The sequence below is a fragment of the Girardinichthys multiradiatus genome, chromosome Y (assembly GCF_021462225.1).
Source record: "Girardinichthys multiradiatus isolate DD_20200921_A chromosome Y, DD_fGirMul_XY1, whole genome shotgun sequence".
NCBI classification, from domain to species: Eukaryota; Metazoa; Chordata; class Actinopteri; order Cyprinodontiformes; family Goodeidae; genus Girardinichthys; species Girardinichthys multiradiatus.
In genome coordinates, this window is record NC_061818.1 from 9503246 (window position 1) to 9526266 (window position 23021).

General features: G+C 39.8%; 1 long non-coding RNA gene and 1 pseudogene across 1 annotated transcript in view; one reads left to right on the forward strand and one right to left on the reverse strand.

Moving 5' to 3' along the window:
* On the forward strand, positions 1-22799 carry LOC124864121 (annotated as a pseudogene).
* Positions 13686-23021, reverse strand: part of LOC124864122 — a 38551-nt gene continuing 29215 nt past the window's right edge. The window contains exon 3 of the long non-coding RNA XR_007037265.1: positions 13686-14048. This is a non-coding gene — a long non-coding RNA (uncharacterized LOC124864122). The remainder of the gene's footprint in view (positions 14049-23021) is intronic.

Genomic DNA, 23021 nt, shown 5'->3' on the forward strand with positions numbered 1-23021 from the left:
CATTGGTAGACCGGTGAACAACTGGATTGTAACGGAGATATTCACAGTTATGATGTGATTTTATATTTGCGATCTCAAAATTTTTACATTACGATGTAAAGTCTTTATTGTAAGTTATTATATGTTAATTTTTCTGTTCTGTTGACCTTCAGGTTTTGGAGTGTGCCCCGTGTTGACATTTTAACGCAAAATGTACTTTTTATGTTATTAAAAATAACAATATTGTGTTTAAACTAAAAGTGATAAAAATGAGCGTTTAAAAGTTATCCAGTGTTTTCGGAGGGGAGGGGAGGGGAAGGGGGAAGTAACGCGCCTCTTTAAATACTGTTTTGTGCTTATATAATCTAGCGGGATAAATAGTTGAATTGAAAATCATATACATTTTTGAAATATGATAATAGTTTGAATAGGTTTAGGCGTTAGCTACTCTAAACTCTATGGCATGTTTTCACTCAGACTTCTGACGTGGGAAACGCGTTTCAGAGAATCGGGTGTCGTATTGTGCGGAGTTTACGTGAACGCAGCACGGGCTGGCGCGTGCACTTTGCTGACGAGCCGTTGCTTGTGGAAACAGCTGGTGGTTTCAGTCAGCGAACTCTCCTCGGGATTGAAAGCGACATTAGAGCGAATAAAAGTTAAAAGTAGACTTGAAACTGAATGAATGCGGTCCGGGTTGAGTCTCCGCACCTGTTCCGACTGAAACCGGGAGATGTCATCCTGTGAGACCCACTTTAAATCCGGCAGTTGGAGTCAATCAGCGACCTAGCTTGTTAGCGGCAGACCACCGACGCTCTTTGCCAAACTGCTGCTGCTGCTAACGTCGGTTAGCCCCCCCTTCACCTCTGACACTTGCAAGTAGAATCAAAGGAGATAGACAACCAGCTGCCGAGCTTCATTACACTCCAGAATCGGGCGTTTAGTTTGTTTTCAGCATGGCTCATATTCATTATAAGTTCTCCTCCAAACTCAGCTACGACACAGTGGTTTTTGACGGGCCGAACATCTTGCTGACTGACTTGAAAAAGCAGATCATGGCCAGGGAGAAGCTTAGAGCCGGGGACTGCGACCTGCAGATCACAAACGCACAGACCAAAGAAGGTAAAAAAATAAAACATCTAATGCATGTAAATGGAAGTTTCATATGCTTTATTTTTGCTTTTCTTTAACAGTTAAATTACAGGTTGACGGTTTACAGTTTGAAAAAAAAAACACGTGGTCCAGCATTGACAGCTGTCTAATGGGAGCTGACTTCCCGTCACCTCTTTTTCAGATTGACTGGGGGCTCCAGAACAGTCACGCCGGGACAAAAGAGGTTTAATGAATGAGCAAACATTCCTGCAGCTTTCACGCCTCATGCATTAAACGGCCTGACGTGGGTAGATAAGTGGTGTCAGCGCTGGCATCCAGCAGGAGATGTCGATTTAAAAATGGCAAAAAAAAAAAAAAAAAGGCAGACACTAGTCATGACCAAAAGGCTTAAATACAGCCCCAGACATATGGTTTAAGATAAAGGCACAATCCAAGGCGGTAGCAGAAGCAAATGGGAGAGGAAAAAGGTGCAGATTAAACCTGATCAGTGAAGTCTCTGTCAGCATTCTGCAAATGAGTTTGGAAATCCATCATAAGCTCTTTTAATGACTTTTTCTTAGAAAAGACCCAACGCTGGGCAGATACGCCCTTCAACAGTAGATTCAGGATTCAATGACAGGATACAAAGAGTGACCTTCAATGTCTTGAGGTATTCGCATCTTTTAACTTTATCCCATTTTCTTTCTTTACAGTTAAAGACTTCTATGTTAGAATAAATTAGGATTTTGTGAAACAGACCAATGGTGTATCCTGTGAAGTGGAAGAGAAATTATAAATGGGTTACAGTTTCTAAAACACTTTGGAAACTTTGCATTATTTAACAACTCTGTTACATCTTTTGTCGGTCTGTTGGATGAGGTTTGGTTATAACATGGGAAAATGTGAGAAAGTTCAAGGGTATGATTACTTTTCCAAAGGCACTGTATATTCACGGACCTTATGGTGCAAGGTGTAGTGCTCTGAGTTCCTGTCGGTGTTTCTGTTTTTAATTTTGTTTCAACCTTAATTTCATTCCTGGGGACAAAAGCTGCTGATTTAGAAGTAAAAAAACATTCTTACTACTTCGCCGAGGAAAGCAAATTTAATCAAATAGATCTATGTTATAGAGAGGCAAACTATTTCAGCCTTCCTTAATTTACCAAGTCCAAATATAAACTAAGCTGAATCCCATTTTCATCCCATTATATTTCTAATGGTTGGAGCGTCCAGATTGCTTCTGTGTTTCTAGCAGTTTTTTTTAGTGGCACACTTGGAAACAATGGGGTAGGACATGATCGTGTGTATGTGCGTATATACAGGGGTTGGACAATGAAACTGAAACACCTGGTTTTAGACCACAATCATTTATTAGTATGGTGTAGGGCCTCCTTTTGCGGCCAATACAGAGTCAATTCGTCTTGGGAATGACATATACAAGTCCTACACAGTGGTCAGAGGGATTTTAAGCCAGTCTTCTTGCAGGATAGTGGCCAGGTCACTACGTGATACTGGTGGAGGAAAACGTTTCCTGACTCGCTCCTCCAAAACACCCCAAAGTGGTTCAATAATATTTAGATCTGGTGACTGTGCAGGCCATGGGAGATGTTCAACTTCACTTTCATGTTCATCAAACCAATCTTTCACCAGTCTTGCTGCGTGTATTGGTGCATTGTCATCCTGATACACGGCACCACCTTCAGGAAACAATGTTTGAACCATTGGATGCACATGGTCCTCAAGAATGGTTCGGTAGTCCTTGGCAGTGACGCGCCCATCTAGCAGAAGTATTGGGCCAAGGGAATGCCATGATATGGCAGCCCAAACCATCACTGATCCACCCCCATGCTTCACTCTGGGCATGCAACAATCTGGGTGGTACGCTTCTTTGGGGCTTCTCCACACCGTAACTCTCCTGGATGTGGGGAAAACAGTAAAGGTGGACTCATCAGAGAACAATACATGTTTCACATTGTCCACAGCCCAAGATTTGTGCTCCTTGCACCATTGAAACTGACGTTTGGCATTGGCATGAGTGACCAAAGGTTTGTCTATAGCAGCCTGGCCGTGTATATTGACCCTGTGGAGCTCCCGATGGACAGTTCTGGTGGAAACAGGAGAGTTGAGGTGCACATTTAATTCTGCCGTGATTTGGGCAGCCGTGGTTTTATGTTTTTTTGGATACAATCCGGGTTAGCACCCGAACATCCCTTTCAGACAGCTTCCTCTTGCGTCCACAGTTAATCCTGTTGGATGTGGTTCGTCCTTCTTGGTGGTATGCTGACATTACCCTGGATACCGTGGCTCTTGATACATCACAAAGACTTGCTGTCTTGGTCACTGATGCGCCAGCAAGACGTGCACCAACAATTTGTCCTCTTTTGAACTCTGGTATGTCACCCATAATGTTGTGTGCATTTCAATATTTTGAGCAAAACTGTGCTCTTACCCTGCTAATTGAACCTTCACACTCTGGTCTTACTGGTCCAATGTGCAATCAATGCCAGGCTGGTCCAATTTAGCCATGAAACCTCCCACACTAAAATGACAGGTGTTTCAGTTTCATTGTCCAACCCCTGTATGTGTGTATATATAACTCAGCAAAATAAGATTTCCCTATTCAGAATAATTTACCATCACAGTAAGCATTATGTTTAGAGATATACATACCAGTGAAAAACAATAGCAGTGTATTTCTGTTTAAAATGGAAAGAAAAACACTGACATGTCTGGTTTAATGTATTTATATGTAATATGTTGGGCTGCGTAGTGGTACTGCAAGCACTGTTACCTTGCAGAAAAAGGTCTTGGGTTCCAGTCCTGCAGTTTGCATTTTCTTTCCTTTTATATGCGTGGGTTCTCTCAGGGTACTCTGGCTTCCTCCCACAGTCCAAAAACAAGACTTGTAAGGTTTCTTTGTTACTTTAAATCATTGCCATGTGATGGACTAGGGACCTGTCCTGGCTGTTCCCCTACCTTCCTCCAATCACTGATGGAGATGGGCCCCACCCAGCCACCCATGACTCTGCATGGATTAATGGGTATAGACGATGGATAAATAGCTTTTGCCTGTATTTGTTCTATCTTAACAAACATGGATGACAAATATGGTTACATTACGTTGCATGTTTACGTAAAACAATCTGTGAGAACTGATGACGGATGGTCTTATTGAAGGAATGTCACATTTATGAGTAAAATCAGCTGGACCTCAAATACTTTGAATATTATCAAAAAGTTATTAATTCAATTCAAAAAGTGAAACCCGCGTAGATTTGTCTTTGTGTTTATATTTTACTGTCTTTTTCTGTTATTTTGATTATTTTTTGTCTTCAGCTAATTAAAGGCAAAAATTCACATTCTCAAAATTAAAATATTCCATAAGACCATTTTTTTTAATGCACAGAAATGTTGTTTTGACCCAGTCTCTTCAGTCATTCTGATGACTGACTTCACAGATTTCCCATAATTTGACAACTTTCTCATGAAGGGTAGGACCCAACAAGTCATTGCTAAAGAAATTGACCGTTCAGAGTGCTGGTTCCAATCTTAATGTAAAAATAAGCGAAAAGAAAAGGTGGACGAGCAGCAGGGATAACTGCCGCCTGGAGAGACCGCGAAGCAAAGCCTATTCAAGAGCTTGGAGGTCCTGTCAAGAGGAAGATAACTCAACCCCAAAGACCAGCTGAAGACCACACTGAAAGCAGCGTGGGCTTCCATCACACCTCAGCAAAGCTCCAGGCTGATAGCCTCCATGCCACGCTGCATTGATGCAGTGATTCAAACAAAAGGAGGTCCAACCAAGTATTGACTGCTTTTTCTGTATTGTGCATGGGCATAGTTACCAGTAAGCTCATAGAGGTAGATAACTGGTTTGATCTAATTTTCTGAGAAACTCTATGTTGGACTTGAATGATCTGTGTAATGAACAGATATGAGTGTCACTTTTTGATTTCAATCAGTAAAACAAGTTGTCTTTATTATATTCCGCTCTACTGAGATGTGCCTGTATTTTAACCCACATTGCAGTCCTCTAGGAGAGCATGGGGAACGGTAGTGAAATATTTTTATCCTTACACATTTCTGCTTGTAGTTTCAGAATCATTTCAAAAACCTGTGTTTAAAAATGGCAGAAATAAAATCTTTCATTCTTTTACAAGCAATAGTATTTTTAACATTTATATTGATCCTCTTGCCCCCTCAGAGTTCACAGAAGATGGTGTTCACATCCCCAAAGGCTCCTCTGTCATAGTCAGGAGAATCCCTATCATTGGAAAGTCCAGTTCACATAGCAAGACCAACCACAAGTAAGTGTGTATGTTTGAGTTTTGCAGTTGAATTCTTAAATTGTTATTAATGTTGGCATCTCTGCAGTAGTAGACAATAACCAGCCTTGTTTGCCTACATGCCTTCCCTTTTGATGAGAAACCTTCAATGCCAGTAGTCAGGCTGAGATTCAACAGGGGATTTTAGAATAGCAATAAACAAAACTATTCAGAAAAGTTGGTGTGCATCAAACACATGGGTACTTCCTGTTTTTACTTCATTAACATTGTTTTGTACATGTGGCAGGTTTGCGGTAACAAATGCGGCATGCAGCGGTCAAGGCAACAGAATGAATCCGTACAACACAGCCTTCAGGCTAGTGCTTGCTATGCAATTTACCAAACATTATCATTATAAAATACACTTAAAATACTTGAATGCTTTCCCCAGAACTACTGCCCTTTTAAAACCTTGGTGTACCTACCAGTAACTGGCCCATAACTAGTGGAAATGAATGAGGCCGCTCCACACAACGAAACACCCAAACATTGTGCTTCTGAGAACAGCGTTACAAAAAGTCTGTTTAATTACTCTTTAGTAAATGGTTTTTCTGATGGGGTTTAAGGTAGGTAATTATAAGTAGGATTTATCAATCAGCTATGTGGTTTAATGTTAGCAGAAATTGTAATCTGTGTGATTACGTAGACTGTGTTGCTATACTGACTCGGGATATTGCTTCAACACTAACACAGTAGTTAGGATTGCTGCATCTTTAAATGGAACATATCTGGTTGTTTTCCAGTAATTTTCAGCTATAGTTGTTTTGCGGTTTTTCATAGATCAGGTTGTAATTGGAGCGGACTCGTGTGTCAGTGACGATAGCTGCTGTTCTGCTGCGTTTTCACACTGACTGTATGTCTAGATTTTCTAATGCTCTTTTAAAACAAAACATTGTCTGTTTAGAAATACTGTGAGGATTGAAAGGTGAAGGGACATTGCGCTTAGCAGCACACTTTTCATTTATTTAAAGCAGGAACTTTTTAAATGTTCGTGGTTGTGTAAAACTAACTACCTGGAAGAGGACAAAATGGACTTTGTATTTGAAGAGTGAAGACCTCCAGTTGATTTGTTCAAAAGGCAGCCAAATATGCACCCCCACCCCACCCACTCAAACTAAGCGGCAGATTTTCTTTTACCACTTGCTTGGTAAGTGTAAATACATTCTTTATCTCCATTTTACAGTTTATTAAAACATAATTTCTTCTGTCTTTCAGAGAAAGATCAGATGTCCATATTCCCAATGCCTTTGGATCCCACAGAAAAGTAGGTAGCCCAGCACATATTTTAAACCAGTAATGTTACGTTTAACATCAACACAACAGGAACTATATGGTGTAAACGACAAATTATATAACAAGCAAAATATTTATCAAGACTTTTTTTTTGTCAAAAATGAGTAGCTATAGTTAGGTTTTCTTTCTGCAAGAAAAAAACACCTGGAACCGCAAATATTGTAAATAATATGCAGGAAAGTTTAGTTTCCTTTTTGCTAACCTCTCAGCTGCTATTCAAACACGCTGCTGTGTCACCAGACACTGGTCATTGTCAAACCTCTTTCAGTATCTCTGTTTGGGGCGTGAGAGCTCCACGGGTGGGTCGGACATTATCATGAAGGCCAGCTATTCACAGCTGATAAACCCAACCGTTGTTTGAAGTTAATGGCTCTGCTGACAACCATCACCGGTCTCACAAACTGCCTCAGCTCCAAACAAAAAAAGGTTCCACCTCCACTGGATCCTTTTTTTAAAAAGGTATTTTTATTGAGCTGTTTTCTCTTCTTGCTTTTAATCAGCAAGAATATTATTGAAACGTTTCATGCTAATGCTTAATGACATAGGAAGTCTAATCAAGGAAGATTAAAGTGATTTTTTTATTTTTTAGCTTTAAGGATCAGAAATTCAGGCTTAACTTTAGTCCTTAAGCTAAGTGTTACATTGGTGACCTTTTTCATGTTGCACTTTTAATTTAGAGTAAAATAAAACCCTTTAAATGGTGCACATATAAATTGATATTCTCTGACCTAATGTTCTCTCTGGTTTTTCAGTAGGTGAAGTGTCTTCCCTTCTTAATAATTTAAGTTTCACATGGATTGCTTTCCCTTTTACCTTTTGTTTTCTTTCTCAATAAAGTAATTTGTAATAATTTGTGTGACGTTCCGAGTGCTTTTTACAGTTCATTTACCTGACTTTGTCTCATAATCAAACATTTAATTCAATGTTCTGTGCATTGAAGGTAAACCAAAGAACACCTTTGTTGTAATATGGACAAGAATACAAACTTATCCTGCCCTTTATTTTATTTAGTTTTTTACTGTTATCTGTGTAGTGATGGCCCATGGATGCAGTGGCTTGCAGAGGTATTCATACCATTTAAATGTTTACACACTTGGTCACATTACATCCACAACATACTAAGTATCTTACAAAGTCAGCCCAAGATTGTCAAGTGGAAGGAAAAGGAAATCTAGGTTTAGACATTTTTACAAATAATTAGAAGTTTTTGTTTTGATCCTCTCAGCATGATGCTGCCACCACTGTGTTTTAACTGTGTTGGTTTACCCCACATGTATCAAGCTTCTTCCACTGGGGTTATGGAAATCTACAGCTCCTCCAGAGTTACCTCTTGGCTTCTTCCCTGATTATTGCTCTCCTTGGCCAGTCTCCCAGTTAATGTAAATGGCCATGTATTAGCTAGGTACAATGCTGTTTCCATTTTCAGTCGATGGATTTAACAGGGCTGCGTAAAATGTTTAAAGCTTGGGATATTCTTTAATGCAATATTCCTGCTTTAAACTTTCTTCCTGTCATATCTGCTGTCTTCTTTGGTCCTTATGATGCTCTTTGATGCCTAATGTTCTTTAACAAACGTTCACAGAACAGCAGGTAAGAAGTCACCTAATTAATTTGGTTAGTGGGAAAGCATTAGAGAAGTGGGGGATTGAGAAAATGCATGCCACTGTTTTTTAGGTTATTAAAACGAAAATTAAGAAACCAGGCATCATTTCCTGTCGGCTAAGAAGAAAAATTAAAGTATGCCAACAATATAATGTCATTTACAATTTAGGTTTCCTGAATTTGTTCGTTCCAGTAAGGATTTACGTCCTCAAACATTTATCTTGAATAAAGCTAAAGCAAATAAAGCCATAATTACAATCTGTGACTACCTGTGACAAACCTGCACACAATTATCGTTGTAGAGCAATCAATATTTTTCCATTATTTACTTTGATATTTTATTTGTTCTTTACCTATTTTGTTGCATTTGTTTCAAAAAGATAGTGTCATTTATATATATATATATATATATATATATATATATATATATATACACACACTCACACAAATGACACTGACATTAACTATGAACCTTTAATAGCTGCTGCATAAGCTAAAATCAAAGAAAATGTTCGTTTTCAGGATTACGTAGAGGTCAAAGTGTGTAGTTTTAAAGGGGCCACTCTATCCACAGTTAGATTGTAATACTGGTCAGTTCACAAGAGCAGGTTTAATTCAATTCAAAGGTCCGTTAGTAATCCCAAAGGAAATTATAATTTCATTCTTTTTTTTTTGGTTGTTTAATTTTGATGTGTAATTCAAACTTCTATTTTTTTCCAACTTTACCAGATAAGTGACTCAAGAACTACCAGGGCTTTGTCGTTTTTCTCCAAGGTATGCCTGGTTTCATCATGAATATTTTGTAGGGTTGTGGGGTCTCTGTATCAGTTTGAAATAAATGGCAATAAACCCAACTTTACTTGTATTCTTTAAATCATCCATTAATGTAGATGCAGCTGGCTAACTTGGCAGAAGCGGATGTCTCAGAAGAGGATAAGATCAGGGTTATGATGAATCAGTCCAGCTGTGAAATTATGAAGTGAGGGATGTTTTCAGGGCATTTTTTTAATATACTAACTCATTTATCCATTAATCCAGAATTGGTATTGCTGCCTACAATTCGGTGTGTGTCATGTCCGTCCCCTAATGCTTCCCTTTTTTCTGTAGGAACTCTAAGCTTGGCCCTGTCCTTCCAGAGAACTATACCTGTTATCGCTGTGGGAACACTGGACACCACATCAGGAACTGTCCAGTGAGTTTGGCAAGTGCATGTCATGCACTCTGGACTGACCTGCATCTCCAGTGTTTATGGATATGTCGGCCAGATTTGCAGATAAGTTAAATGTATATGATCTATTTTTTGTGAGATTTTAGAGGCCTGTTCTGGCTAGTATACAAGAACTAGCCAGGGGGATAACTTTGTGGTGGTCTTCCTTTTTTCCCCAACCAAAGGACTTTGGCTGGCATTAGTCTTGCACAGTAATCAAATGTGTATAACGATATGACTGGCCTGTCAAAGGGAAATGTTTAAAAACATTTCCTAGCACCTTAATAATACGACGATTATTAGCCTTTTTTTTTTCTATACTAAGTCTCACCTGAGCATACTTAAGGAGGCGTGTCTTTTAACAGCAGTGTTGATGTAGCTGTGCAGACAGTAAAATGTTCAAACCTCCTGAGGTTAATTAAACAGCTGCAGGTGGACTTCAGAGGACAGTCTGCAGGGTACCACGCTTAATGGTGAACCTTCAGTTCGACGCTAGCTTAATGACCGATTTGAACCAGCTACAACTCTCAGGGGGAGTAGCCCCGCTTTAGCATTTTCCTTCTGTGGAGTCACTTTCAAAACCAGTTTGAGAAGGAGCTGATTGGAAATGTTTCCACCGCTAGATCCTCAGAGACGGATTCTGAATGAAATGACTTGTTTTCATCAGCTCATTTCAACATACTAATTCATGTTTTATGTAGGGCTGAAACAGTTAATAATAATTAATCGATTATTGAAATAATAGTTTTTAGTAATTGAATAATCATTAACTAAAGTATACAGACTCTAAAACATGCAATTTGCTGAAAGAACAACCCACTCAGAGGAGTAAATTAAGCCAAAGCTGTACAAATAATACATTTTACAAATATTCTGAAAAACCTTTGTCTGTAGATATGCTCTATCCAGAACTCCTCAAGTATATATTTATATATATATATATTTCTATAACAGTTCTTTGAAGAAACCTGTATCTGAGCTACAACATCATTTAATTTCCCTTTGGGATTGATAAGTATTTTTGAATTTGAATTGAATTATTCTATTACTAAATCAGTTGACTATTATTTCAGTAATCACCACACTCTGGTTTGGTGATTATGGGCTCAAAGCACTTAATAATTACAATTAGTTAATTATCATTAATAACTGATAATTATTAACCAAACCACGCTAAATGTCACTCCTTAATCAGATGCTTCACCAAACAGTGGGGGAACTTTGACCTTATTTTGATAGATGAATCACTCTTGCATGAAATAAACACAAACGCTTCTCTTTATATATGTGAATATGTATTGAAACCATATAGCCCCGATATAATTACTATTCTGGTCCAAAACCTTCACCTAACTAACAAGCACTATTCTACACAAAGGTATAAAATGACTACCTAAAAATTATAATAAAATAAAATATATGCGCATTGATTGTCTATGAAGATCAAACCAGCAGTTTTATGGACAAAATGTGCAATTTGGGTTTACTTGGAAAGTGAATAATTTTACTTGATTGGAGCATACCGAATACGTACCGGACTGCGACATTTTAGCGTTAACACCCTTAATACATAGAGCCTTAACTAGGGATGTCCAACTTCTGTCCTTGAGCCGGGGCTCACTTTAAGATGTGTCTCAGCTCTAAAACACCGGAAAAAAATGGCTTAGTTACCCTCTCTATATGTAGGACACTTGCTTTTGTGGACTAACTTTGAGCACCACTGGTTAAAGACAAGTGCTAGCAATATGAATCCAGACAGACCAGGATGCTACCTCCACTGTGCTGACGTTTTTGTGAGTGGTGGTGTTGAAGTTTTCTGCATTTTTGACAGAAAACCTCAGTTGAGTCTTGTCTGTCCGTGCTGCCTTGTTACCGACGTTTTAGAGGACATTAGTGTAGATGTACAACATTGACAGGCCACCATGTGTTTAGGCTGCTGTTTTCTTTTTGTGGTTTCCAAAGTTTGATTAAATACACTGGGGTGGGTGTTTGCTAACCACAGCAATATGTATCCATTGTTCTGCTTTTCCACAACAAGCCTTGCTTGAATGTTTTACAATAAATGTAAAAGAACGTGTTTGACTGCAGGATAAAAATGTTGAAGCTCCTCCACGGATAAAGAAGAGCACGGGAATCCCTCGTTCCTTCATGGTTGAGGTGGACGATCCCAATATTAAAGGAGTCATGCTGACCAGTTGTGGACGCTATGCAATTCCTGCCATGGATGCGTAAGTGTGCATCAAAGTTTCATTGTTTTTAAATGTTTGTTTTGGTTGAACTGTTTATTATATATGGAAGGTCTTGCGATATTTTGTCATATTAAGTGATTTAGTGTTTTTTCCGTTTCTGATCACAGTGAGGTATATGCTGTTGGAAAGAAGGAGAAGCCTCCTTTCATTCTACAAGAGCAACCTAAATGTGAAGAAAAGGAAGAGCCCATACCTGATGAACTCCTTTGTTTAATATGCCGTGACCTGCTGAGTGATGCTGTTGTCATACCCTGTTGTGGAAACAGCTACTGTGACGATTGTGAGTTTCTGTCACACACACACACACACACACACGCTAAATAACTTTATTTGTGGTATCTATACCTGCAGAGCAAGAACCAGTTTGTCTCCCCCAAAATTATAGAAGCTGCTAAGCCCATGTTTCGAAACATTTAGTAGTTGTTTACCACTGAACATCTTTGTCTTCCCCAGGTATTCGAACTACCTTGCTTGAGTCAGAGGACCATCTGTGCCCTACATGTGGCCAATCAGATGTCTCCCCTGATACCTTGATAGCCAATAAATTTATTAGACAGGTAAATTAACAGAAAACTTGAATATAATACTTTAATATCTCTGTTACCCTAGGCTTACTATATGTTTTTTCCCTACTTGTATGCAAATGCAATTCAATAATTTGACTATTTTTCTAACACACAACGCAGGCTGTTAACAATTTAAAAAAAGATCTAGGCTGCAGCTTAAGCCAGAGAACGATGTCTGTCGCTACCCAGTCTCAGAATACAGCTCCAAAACCAAGCCCTGTCCTGATTCTGACCCGTCCCAACGTTCAGAACAAGATCAAGAAACCTCTCCAGTCACCCTGCGCTGAGCAGGTAATTAATATACTTAGAAATGAAGTTTTATGTGTGTATCTGGCACATTTGTGAAGTTAGAATAATTTCTCAAAATACTAAAATTTGCTTTTCTGCAGTTGTTTTGCATCCAGTTAATTGTTCTTGTCTTGTTTGGATATCAGGAGTCTCTTGTGAACAAGCCTAAACCAGAACCGTCCCCATCGTTACCACAAAGCACTGATGGGCCCCCTGCAACTCCAGAGCCTGCCCCTGTTGGAAACTCCTCTGAGAACACTTCTCCCCAGCCTGAGCAAAGCCTTGCTGTGATACCCAACAAGTATGTTATCACACATAAACAGTGATGTTTGATAAAGGACAGTATGACCTGTACTCTAATGGAGTGTATTTCCGTGGTGAAGGCATTGTTTGCCCTGCTTACATGTTGGCTAACTGGTCATTACAATTTATCATTGTTCATGGACAGGATTACTGGCATGCTTGACTGCTGGTTTTTTTTGGATTTGTTGTTGCTCCTTTTTCTCATTTGGATCAAAAACTTTGATTAAATTATAGTTTGCTTTATCACACAACCTGAAACCAGCCACACCAAAAAATCTCCAACAGATTTTACTTGTGGTACAGTTGTTGGTATGTCCCTATGCAAATGGGACAGTACCTGTACTACTTCCGTAACACCTAATGAGGTTGGAGCAGAGATGGAGTGAGAGGGATCCGTGGCCATGCCTTTTTGCCTTATCTATTTAGATCATCCAGAGTCCTGGATCCTCTATTAAGCTCTCTTCGGTTCCTCTCGGTTTTCTGGTGTGGTTACTGAGATGGCTATGGAATGTGATTGATTTATTGTATTTATTCTGGGTTAGCATTTCAGTCTTGATTTAATCATATGTAATTTGATTGTTATTCTACCCAAAAACCCATTGTTGACCCACCGGTTGAGGTCACCAGAAAGTTATTTCAAATCTGGTATTTCAACATGTAAATGATATCATGCATTTTAAGCAAGCTTACCTGGGTCCTTTGGAAGAAAAACCCAGTCATAATATCACAGACCCCCTGTGGGCATGAGGTGCCTTTCTACAAATTCATCCTTCGTTTCAGATCATACTTACCGGTACTTGAGTGTTTGCTGCCGGCTTTCATCTGGCCAAAGCCCACAGTTCCAGTTAAACTTCAAGCAGAGATTAGGAATGTCTGTGTGTTTGTTTGTGACAGTGGGACACAAATGCATCCTAAAATTATTCCCAAGCAACCAGCTGGCATGTTGATGGTTTTTAATGGGTATTATGGAGACTCTGTGGCCCCAAGATGTTGCTCTTTGCCGTAGTTCTCCAGCAGTGATCTTTCGAGATGTTTCCATCTTGCTTTCCAATCCTCCTCAGTGTGCGTGGTGGCGAGATAAATATGGGTCCTCATCCAGGATTGTGACCAGCTGGTTAAAAGAAATGGGCCTCGGTGTCATGTCATATTTCTAAGACAGAAAAACAGAAAGTTATGGATTACTAATAAGAACTTCAGAAAACTGATCAACTTGTATAAATCAAAAAATGCTTCACTTAGATGTGTTTTGAATGATAATGGGGGCACCTGAGAATTTATTAAACATTAATATATTTTTCCACTGAATAAATGTTCTGTAATTGAAGGTTGTATTTTCCTAAACTTGATAGATTGTGCTACTAGAATAAACAGTGGTAATTCCATTATAAGTGATAGTATTCATGTGGTGCTGATGAGTTTATATATATTTTTTCTCAGGGAGGAATTAGAAAAGACACATGATAGCTTAGAGACCGTCGCTCCATCTGACCTGGTTTCAGACAGAGATTCCCCTGATGCTCCATCCCAGCTGATTTCACAGGTGAGGAGACTCATTGTCAATAAAACACAACCATACTGTGTGTTCCTGATAAAGTTTTATGTTTCTGTCTGTTCAGGTAAACTCTATGGAAGGGACAGAACAGCTTCAGACAGACTGTGTGAATCAAAGGCAATCCTCTTCACGTCAGTAACTCTCTAAACTGCTTTTTTTTTTGTAGTTTTATGATCTCTTTTGTTTGTTTTGATATTTTCTTGTGTCCATAGGTAATTAGATTAAATAGATATTACACAGTAGAGTACTCTGAGCTCTAATGAATGAGTAGTTCTATATTTTTCATCTAATCCACAGATTCAACTACAAGACCCTCTAGATCATCCTCTAGGGACAGGTATGGTCATATTTGTTCAAGAATTTCTCTGGTTCTGATTCTGTGCTCTGCCTCCGAGTCTGATACCTTTTTACTCTCCCCCCCCCTCAGCATCTGCTCCACCTCCACATATCCTGCTGGAAGCTTGACTGAATCTAGCTTAGAGCAGCCTAAAACGTCCTCCCCTTCATCATCATGCTCTTCATTACCAGCCACACCTTTGCCTCTCTTTCCCTCCCCTCCTTTTCACACATTTGTTCACACCCACCAGCCTCTCAGCAGTTACTTCCCTGGATACCCACCAACCATACCCACCTGGAAGCTTCCGATCCCACCCGGAGCCCCAATCCCTTCCCTCTGCTCCTCCTCTTCCACATCCTCTATCCCAGTTTTAATCCCTAAGGAGTGGTACAGGTTTCAAAGAAAGAAAAAGGAAAGGTAACATAAATATTCAGATGTTTCACACCTATCTCAAGCAGCCATGTTTTGCACTTCAGTGATGCAATACTGTAGCCTGACTCACTCATTTTTAACAAACAATTCTTACTCAGGAACATTTATATCCCTTTTTTGCATCTTTGAAAATCTAATAGTAGATCATATTTTTTGCAACTTTTTTCAAATAATTTTAACCTGCAAAAACCACAGCTGCTATTGGAGGATATTAATTTAGTCGTTTTGCTTTGGAGAGAAGAAGCGTAAATGCGTCGCAAATGATTTTGTTTAAAAGAGGACACCCTTTTATCTTTGTAAAACGAATAACTAAAATTGATCCAATATAACAAGCATTTGTGACTTATATTAAAGCTGCTAGTCAGACTTTTCTGTAAAATTGTTCAAATCTATTCTCTAAGCCGATGCTGGAAATGGTTCCTCGATAAATTTTCACTTTTCTGTTACACAGGTCACCTCACAAACGGTCCGTTTCTCACTCTGTTTCAAAGTCCTCCAAATCCAAATCTTCCCGCTCCTACTCTGGGTCATCCAGTCGTTCTGGTTCCCGCTCCCGGTCCAGATCAAGGTATTTCTTTCTCCTGCTCGGCGCGGGAAGGGGGTTGTTTTCTGTTTACTTTGTTTTCTCCTAAACTATGTGTGGGCATTATGTTAGATTGTGAAGGATTAAAATATGCTGATGATCTGCCAAAAATATTTTCATCTATGATCAAATTCTGGCAGGATCAGGTTTTTACTCATTCTCCTTTAGCTTTGAAAGCTTTTGTACCAACAGTGTGCTTTACTTGAGTGTTGCTTTTTAACGGTAGGGTTAAACGGTTAAACATACTTCAAGTCCTAAATTTGTTGAAATATTAAACGTAAGGATAATTCAGTTTTCATGTACTGGTCAAATGTTGAACTGCAAAACACATCTAATGTGATGAAGTTCCACAAGTTGTACAGAAAGCTTGGCATGCTCTCCAAAATGCATCAAAAAATAACACTTGATCAAACTTAATTAAGTGTGACCTCCAGAAAGTCCAGCTACATATAAAACTCTACATTTTTTTTAATGTTCAAGAGTGTTGTTTTTAAAAAAAAAAGAAATATCTTTAACCTTTTGAAAAAGATGTACCTTGGAATCTATAGACCAGCAAGGGAACAGCAGTCGTTATGTATTGCTTTGAGTAGAGGTGTCCAACTCCATTTTTTATTTTTTTTTCCTCAGTCATCGCTCTCCTAACACCAATCACAGAGACTTCCACAGCCACTCTAACCACTCCAGGTCTTTTGGCTACAAACGGTCTCGCTCTCCCATGCCGTCCTCATCTTCTTCACCTCTTAGTGGCTCCCATTCTAGGTCCAAGATGTCCTCGGACCGCAGCCGGAAGAACTGCCACCACAGCAAGAGGTCAGCTTTAAGCAGCCACAGCTCAAAGAGGCGAGGGGAGCGCTCATCCAGGGAGGCAAGAAAATCCTCACGTTCTAAGGGTTTGAATGATATAAGTGGTCTGAAGCTGGAGAGGCAATGCTACCTTCAGTGGAAGAAGGAGTACCAAGAATGGTATAAAAAATATTTCAGTAGCTGTATCAGCCATTTTCACCAGCTGCCTTTCCCTCCTCCTCCTCCTCCACCACCACCAAATACTCAGGACTCTATCTACCTAAAACAAGGGGGAGAAACAGTCAGAAAGGATGATGGTTGTCCAACATCTGAGGATTCCACTTACATTCACTCTTCTTCCTCTCATTCCTCAAATGACCGTTGCTCCCCAATATGTCACCCCTCAAGCGACAGCTTTTCATCCCCTCAATCCAATGGCAGCCAGTCTTCACCCTCTCATTCTTCCAATGATGGACCCTCTGCACCATCAGAAGCCCAGCTTCAGTTGAAGGACAACTTGGAGAAGGGCACCGAGAAGGTTAGCAGTCTACCAGACTTTCTAACAAAGAGCAGTGAGGAAATAAATCTTCAAGAAATGATAACGGATGACAATCCACAAATAAAGAAAAAAGTTGATGACTGTAGCCTCCTAAAACATAAGCAAAAGAAGAAGCCAGAGACGTTTGTGTCCTCCGATTCTTCAAGCTCCATAAATGTTCTCAGGCAGGACAAGAGGAGACGCAACACTGAACCAAACAGCTGCAAGGATGGCTCACCAGTAGGACACAAAGAAACTCCTAGCGATTCCTTAAAATTAGTCCAAGTTCTTCTGAAACCAAATCGACGTTTAGACAAAGACAAAAAAGAAAAACCCAAAGAGGAAATCTTAGAAAGGGAGCAAGGGTCAAGAATAGGCAAAGGTTCAGACTCTTGTCAAAACAGAAAAAGAAAACACAAAACCAAGCCCAGCACAGATTCAGATAGGTTAGGCACAGAAGTACATCAACACCCTGAAGGCAGCAAGACTCCTGAGCGGGACAAAAAGAAGAAAAAGCAGGATAAGGAGATAAATAACAAACCGAGTGATATCCCTAGCAAGACTAAAAGTAACAAATAACTCCAACCTAAAACTGCAGAACAGCCCGACAGCCTTAAACGTGAATCCTTGAAGCCTTCTGACAGACGAACACAAAGTACAGAGAAGAAAAGTAACAATGGATCGCCTCTGACTAAAAAAGACATCTGGGAAGGAGGGATAAAGGTGATTTCTCAGAAGAAAATAAGTATCAACATCAACTTGGATGGGAAAAGGAAGGACGAGAAGACTGAACAGAATTCTTCTAGTTCGGGGGTTAGTACTCAGGAAAGAAAAGAGCCATCTAGTGATACAGAGGAAAAGTTCAAGAAAGAAAATACAGAAACTTTAGTAAACGAAAACAAAGAATCAAGCCCTGGACTTCTGCCACAAGAGAAGCCATCTATTTTGCAGCAGATTAAAGAGTCAGGAAACAAAGCTACCTCCAATGTTGACCATAAGGATGTGTCTATGAAAATCCCTAGAGAGAAAGAAAAGGATGGGGAGAAAAACAAGAAAGGGGAGGAGGACTTAGATTTATGGCACTGTGCACTGAAAGGACTGGAAGACAAGAAGGAGAGAACGACAGGAAAGGAAGAAGAGGCAGATAGAGGAAAAGATGGCTGCAGAGACCAGAAGATGGTCCTAACACAAGTAGAGAAAGGCAGTACAAGCAGAGAAAACCGAGGTGAAGCACAGAAGGAAGACAAAGCAGTGAGGTCAAGCTCACAGAGAAGCAAACCAAAAAACCTCCATGATAGACAGAACGACGCATCAAAACACAGCAGGTCAGAATTACTCCATGTTTATCATTTATGATAGTTAATAAGGGACTACACATTTGTTTGACTTCATTAGCTTTTTCTTTCAACCTTGTTATACAACTACAAACGTGTTCATTGAACTTTTCGCATTTTGTCACATTAAAACCAGAAACTTCAATTTGTTGTAGTGGAATTGGATGTTTACTCTCATTGGTTAAAAAGAAGCAGATTGCTTCGAGTCAGTGACTTGCAGCATTCGCTCCTCCTGGATGAGCATGTAGCGACAGTGGACAATTGCTCGCATTGTGTCGTTAACGCTGCAGCAATCCCTCATACTGAGCATGCATGTAGCAACAGCAGAAAGGAAAACCCTCTTAACAGAATCAGGCTCAACGTAAACGATCATCCGCCACAACCGACTGAAAAGAAAAGTAAAAAGTTAAATTAAGCCCCAACTAAAGCTCTTTATTTTATACATTTCAGACATTTACTAATTTATGTTCAATATCTAAATTATTTGGATTATTTCAATGAGGTCCTTTATTATTTACTGTATTCTAGTCTCTCTGTCTCTTTTATCTTGCTTCTTTTTGTCACTGGGATTAATTAGTTGACAGTTTGCATTATGGCTACTGCTGTTTTGTGTTTGTTTAGAATGTTGCATCATTGCAAAGTTTTTAGGAAAAATGGGCTCATAGTTGCAATCGTTTCCCAGCCTCTCTTTTTCCTTGGCTGTCGGTAGCATGCCTTTGCAGTTGGGTTGGTAATCAGTTCACACTACCTACAGTTTGACTGCACCTGAGGTCGGGTCGGTTCTGTTTAGATTTTTGCAGACTCTAGTCTTCATCTTATACCAACAACTTTTTTTTGTGTGTGACCACAGCTAGTACAGACTGATGCAGACTTCCCCCGAATGGGAATCGGTGGTAAAATCGGGCAGAAATCTCCAAGTTTCCCGAGCTCTAGGTGACTTCCGATGATGATTTGTTACACTGGATTTTGAGAGGGTCCTAATTAGAAGGACCTGAATTCAAATGCACGCCACACTTTTCAGAAAACCGTGTGTCATTTTCCTTTCAAATTATGCGCTACGTTGTGTTGGACCAACACTAGGTTGGCTCACAGCTTGAAAGGATCTCCTCTGTCACACTGTACAATGTGTCGCTGCAGCAGAATCACGCCGGGAAGGTCTGACACAGATACCAGTCCAACAGTACATGAAGAAGTTTAGGGTGTTTATGCAGTTGTCAGTCAGACGTTAGGATGAAGAGAGGGAGAGGATTAGTAGGAGGAAATGTAGACTCATCACTCCGAAAAAGAGGACAAGAGAGTTCCAGTGGTGGACAACTTCTGATGCTACTTGGTATTTGTTGGTGGTTGACTGTCATTGTATATAATTGAATATAATTAGTAGTCATACAGAAACAACAGAAACCAGAGGACCAATAATCATACAGTTTGAGCTCGACTTAATGTGACAATGTGGAAAAGTTTAAGGGGTGTAAATATTTTTGCAGGGCACTATTTTGTTTACTTCATTTTACAACAGTATTAGTGATTTATAAATCTGTTTGTGTTTGTTGTAAATGCATTAAAACCTCTTTACCCAACAGCAGTGATACTGAAGGGAGACAGGAGATGACCGCAGGGGAAAAACTACTGGAAGATCTGTCAAAGGGCCGAGCTAAAGTCTCACAGACTGAACCTACACAGGTAATATACTGGGGCTGTTAGGGTTGTTGTTATAGAAGACGCTGCATTATGACCGGACCAACAACTTGTTTCATCTGGTTCTACGGGGCACTGCTCACAATGAAGAGTTGATCAGTGTGGGATGTGTTCAAAGGACGTCCATTTCTATGCCTTTCTGTGACGCTTCCAGTCTCTCTGTATCTCCGTTGGAACCTGCTGATGACACTCTGGGAAACTCTAAGCTCAGTGGCCATTTCTTTTTGAGAACATTTTGTTTGAAGCCTCGCTAGCGAGGTGATGTTAATCAGTTGTTGGGTGTGTCTGTTTAAATACCGATTCTGATTGAACCAGGAGATTTATTGGTTGATTCATAGGTCAAACACCTGTTGTGAATTCGGCTCCTTGTTAGAGAACAGCAAGTTGTGCAAAAAGTACTGAAACATTGTTGGACATGTCCATTCAAAAGTTTAGAAAAGGTCACATTAAGTTCACCTGTAAAGGTTAAAGTTCATTTTAGCTTCATCCTGAAATTTCACCCAAAAGTCAAATGTCTAAATCCCATAACCTGGAGAATTTTATTTTAATTTGAGATTTCTGTGGATGCTCTATAAATTTGGGTTGTTTTTGAAGAAAACAAGTTTATATTAAAAATGTTCTTTATTGTTGACAGTTCAATTACTGATTTCCTAAAGAAAGATATTTTGCCATTTGTAGATCTTCATTGAAAAAAAAAAACAGTTAATCTGTACAGGCAAGTCAGAGCCTTACATAAAACCAGGGAATGGCTACAAAATCTGTGATTGGTGGATGCTGAAAATGATCTTTGCTTAGCTTTTTTTCTCCCTCTGTTGGGTTCAGTTTTAATCTATAGAGCCCTACTCCACAGCTTACAGGATTTGGTAGCTGATGCTTTGGGAAAAAGGTTTGATCTTTCATCATCTGGCCTTTCCTAACAAAGAAAGCTCTGAGAGGTTGCTTTTCATCTGACCTGCCTTCCTTATGTGCTTAGAAATGAAAAAGATTATATATATATATATATATATATATACACACATACACTCACCGGCCACTATATTAGGTACACCTGTCCAACTGCTTGTTAACGCAAATTTCTAATCAGCCAATCACATGGCAGCAACTCAATGCTTTTAGGCATTTCACTTTGACTGCATCTAACAAGCTTTCTCTGCGACTTCTTCTGTCAGAGCAAACATTGTGCTAGATATTATCCTCTGATGAAAGATCTGTTCTGTACAAGTCACACTTGACTTCTTTTTCTCAGGTACTTCACTCCAAGTGGGGGAAAATTGAAAAAGATGTGACAACAAGAGAAGTTAAAGCGACTCAGCCTAAGCCATCAGAGACGAGGAACAACACTGAATCAGTGGGAGACAATGAACAGAAGAGTCTCAGATCAGTGGAGAGAGGGAGAGACAGGAACAGGGTGGCCGTGGGAGGCAGAGACCAGGAGAAGGAAAGAAACTCTGCTTCATCGGGGTCATACTCTACTGTGGCTCCCTCTTGTGACAGTGAGAGAGAGAGGGACAAAGAGAGAACAAGGGAAAACGAAAGACGAAGAGAGAGTGAGAGGTCAAAGCAAGGAATGAGGGAAGAGGAAAGGAGAGACTGGGATGCCCCAGTGTCAAAGTGAAATTTGTCCTCGTCTCACTCATCTCATTTGTCAGTTTCAAACGATACAGAGAACAGAGGACTGCTAAGAGAGAGTGTCCAGAGCTTTTCAAGTCACAGCAGAAAATCCTCCAGATATACCTATATGCCTGATCAAAATGCAGCCAAGAGACACAGAGATGCATCCCTGGACTTTAGTAGTAAAGACAAAGACCACTTTGACTATAGTTATCAGCGTCCAGCAGCAGACTACGGTTATAAAGATCGACCTGCAGGGACTCAACACTCACCACCTGCTTACAGCTACTGTAGGGACAGAGGCACGCACTCCTTCAAGCCACCGGCCGGCTCTCAGAGGCCTAATCGACTGGGAATTAATGCAAAACAAAAACAGAACTGAGAGCAGGGTACAGAAAGAAGAGAAGCCAGGAAAGGAGAGGAAAACTTTAGGAGATGGCAACAGGGAGAGAGAATATTCTGAGGTGGTGGGTGGGCAAGAAAGTGGGAGTCGGGAGGAAAGGGCCCAAAGACTAGATGAGCGACGTAGATCCAGCAGCAGTAGCAGCAGCAGCGTCCGTTCATCTGCCAGCCGCAGGAGCAGCAGGGATGAACAGAGAGAAGGTAAAGAAGCATACTGATAGAAAAAGGACAGGCCACACCAGAGCTACACAAAAAAGTCTTCAAGCAGCAAAAGTAGGGCGTATGGAGAAGAGTTGCTGCTCTGTTACATTTTCTTTACTGTGAGACAAAAATACTTGAATGTTTTCCTTTCCTGACCAAAAAGGTGTCTGGGTTTATTGCAATAATTGGTTTTTTTTATTTTTATTCCAGGGTACTTTCTGTATCACATTAAGATTGTCATATCTGACATGCATCAACCCAAAAGGCTTGCTAAAAAGTTGTGAAGGAAAGCACTTTAAACACAATACAAAAACAAATGTGTGCAAAATCAAATGTCAAGGCTCAGAATGTTTTTGAATAATTTTAAGTTGGTTGCTTATGCACATGCTTGACACACTGAAAACCACCAGCAGCTGCATTACGTATGAACAGAACCTGTACTGTTACACCTGAAATGAATGAGATCATCCTCTGACAGGAAATGAGTCAGGAATTTAATTTGCCTCACACGGGGGTGCCAGTAGAGGATTCCTAAAGAGAAGCTGTGATTGATTCAGAACAGATACTGTGAATATTTATGATTTCCACACTCTGTGTTGTTTTTTGTTTCTTTTTAATTTTGTAAATGTTAAAGATTGCTGCTGAGTTGATTATT